This window comes from Mauremys mutica, unplaced genomic scaffold (assembly GCF_020497125.1).
Source record: "Mauremys mutica isolate MM-2020 ecotype Southern unplaced genomic scaffold, ASM2049712v1 Super-Scaffold_100101, whole genome shotgun sequence".
NCBI classification, from domain to species: domain Eukaryota; kingdom Metazoa; phylum Chordata; order Testudines; family Geoemydidae; genus Mauremys; species Mauremys mutica.
In genome coordinates, this window is record NW_025423268.1 from 420,051 (window position 1) to 422,769 (window position 2,719).

At 48.6% G+C, this 2,719-nt stretch overlaps 1 non-coding gene across 1 annotated transcript; it reads left to right on the top strand.

Annotated features, from left to right (window-relative positions):
* The first annotated feature begins 2,433 nt into the window (after window positions 1-2,433).
* TRNAE-UUC lies at window positions 2,434-2,505 on the top strand. Its single transcript has one exon. It is a non-coding gene; the product is annotated as a tRNA-Glu (tRNA).
* The last annotated feature ends 214 nt before the right edge of the window (window positions 2,506-2,719 follow it).

Sequence of the window (2,719 nt, forward strand, 5' to 3'; positions counted from 1 at the left end):
GGAAACAGGGCCTGTTCTCTCGACCCATCAATTTTTTGTCTTCCTTCATTCCAAGCCATTTTCTCAGATACATCCGTATTTCCCACACTTTTATGAAACTTTAGGGTCATCATTTAATTGCCACACAACTGTACTTATGAAGTGAAGTGAAACACAACATTTTTTGGATATTCTTGCAGAAGAGTTTTGCTTTCTGACCTGGAACTGAACAGGGGCTACCCAAGGGGGACAATGCTGCTCCGTTTTCTTGGCTCATCCAAAAAACATAAGTTCGTGGTGCCCTTTGTTTCCCTGTTCTTCAAACACCTGTCGGGGATGGCCTAGGGAGACTTGGTCCTGACTCTCGGGGTCCCTTCCTGCCCTACCTTTCTATAGGATTCTGTTGTGTGGGTTTGTGCTGTGTCGTTGATCCACGCTGAGCTGTTTTGCACAGTGTCACTTTGCACTCTGACGCATTGTTTTGTGTTGTATGGTTTTTGCACTGCCTTGTGTTGTGTGGGTTTGAGCTGAGCTCTTTTGCAGTGTGTCATTTTGCCCTATGGGGCGTTCATTTGCATGGTGCTGAACTGTCGGGCTTTGCACTCCTACGTGTTGTCACTTTGTGCTGTGGAATGTCAGTTCACGCTGAATTGTTAGATGTTAGATTGGGGTGTTTTCACTTTTGTTGTTGTTTATATTAAATTGCGATGGCATCGAATTACAGAGCTGTACAGCTGCAAGGGCCCTGGAGAGGTCATGAAATCCAGCCCTCTCTGCTGAGGCAGGGCCAAGCAGAGACGATGCGTCAGGGGCAATGTGGGGTCAAGTGCCCACAGCAGTCGGCCCAGGCAGGGAGCAGAAGGAGGGAACCAGAGCCAGAGCAGGTTGTCTATGGGACCAAGTATATGGAGAGTATCCTTGACAGAGGTTTGTTCAACCTGTTGTTAAAAACCTCCGAGGACTGAGACTCCACAGACACCCTTGGGAGCCTATTCCAGAGCTTAACTACACTCAGAGTTAGAAAGCTGTTCCCAGCATCTAACGTAAATCTCCCTGGCTGCAGATTAAGCCCATTACTTCTTGTCCTACCGTCAGTGGACATGGAGACCAATTGATCATCATCCTATTTATAAAGACCAAACTTTTCTCTCTGCAGTCATCTGTTAAATGGTTATTATCCCCTCTTCTTGCCTGGGGTAGAATGGAAGAGGAGAAAATTCTATTTGTTCTCTCTTCATGTTTTACTGAAGCTCAGAGAGGAAGGAACCTGATCTGCCTTAGGCTGTAGAGTGGACAGAGAATTTATTTCATTTTGGGCTGTGACTATAAGCATAAGAGTGACACCTAAGAGCTGTTGCTGCTGCCCAATATGGGGCTTAAACTCATGCTGGGAGGATTAAGAGTCTCATGCTCTACCAACTGGGTTAGCCGGATTTGAAGTCAGTCAAGTGCCCAGTCGCAGTGTAGAAGGAGCCCTGAGGGCATTTATTTGCAGAGCTAAAGTTCCCTGTCTGACATTTGCCTTCTTTCCTGGTTCGTTATGTCTCCAGTGAGCAAACCAGAGTTCTCACAAGGCTGGTTAGATGCTGCTCTCTAGCCCAGAGAGCTGGGGTTGATTTAACATGCTGTCGCCATCAGCTGGTCAGAGTAACCGGCGGGGAGGGTGGAATTTAGGATTCTCCCACCAGTGGGAGGTGCTGTTGGACTCATCTAGTGGGGGAGAGTCTGAAAAAGCTTCTCAGCTCCCAGAGAGGGGGTAGACAAGCCAGTTCCCCACACACACACATTTTCACAGGGAATCAGGTCCCCTGAGGAAAAACTTAAAAGAAGCCCAGGCCCAGGAGTGTCAGAGAAGGGAATCACTGTTTGCCTTAAGAGGTGGGTGAGGGAAACCTGCAGGTCCGTAGATCCCTCCATCATCTGATAGAACCATTTGTGGGGAAGGTCTGGGGAAGCCGAGGAGGACAAGGAGACGGGAAAAGGGCTTGCAGCTGTTGTGTAATCCCCATGCTCCCAGCAGAAGGGTCCAGAGGGGTCAGCACTCAGAACTCACAAGATGGCAAAGCTCAGAGCCCCATTACACGGAGTCAGAATGTGATCAGCTCACACCCAGGGGGAGCAACACCCCTCCCTTGGTCTCTATGCCAGAGCTCCTATCAGCTCAGTCCTTCCTGCAAGAGTCGGCTGCTGAGAGGGTTGCGATGGGGTAAATGAAGGCAGAGGAGGATTGTTCCTCATGGGATTTTTTGTGTGTCTCTGTGATCCTGCTGGAGGAAGCATGATTTGAGTTTGTTTCAGTGGCTTGGGTTGGGCTCAGGTTGTGACCCTGAGTACAGGGATTCCTGCACTTTCTGCTCCTAGCCCCTCAGGGAATGGACAATGGAGCAGTTTCAGAAAGTGGATAGAAAGTAGCCTAAGAAAATGTAGCATAAGAGAGAAAAAATTTGCATTAGCTCTTTGGTGGTCTAGTGGTTAGGATTTGGCACTTTCACTGCTAAGGCCTGGGTTTAATTCCCAGTCAGGGAAAAGTGACTTTAAACCAAAAAATGCTTCAGTTATTCTTCACTTGCAATGTAAACAAATCCATAGTTTTTCCTGATTTCCCCCATCTTCCCAGTGTCTCCATGGCAGGGCTGGCTCCAGGCACCAGAGCACCAAGCAGGTGCCTCGGGTGGTCAATGGAAAGGGGAGGCTTCAGCAGCATTTTGGCCCTCTTGGAGGGAAGGACTTGCTGCTGATT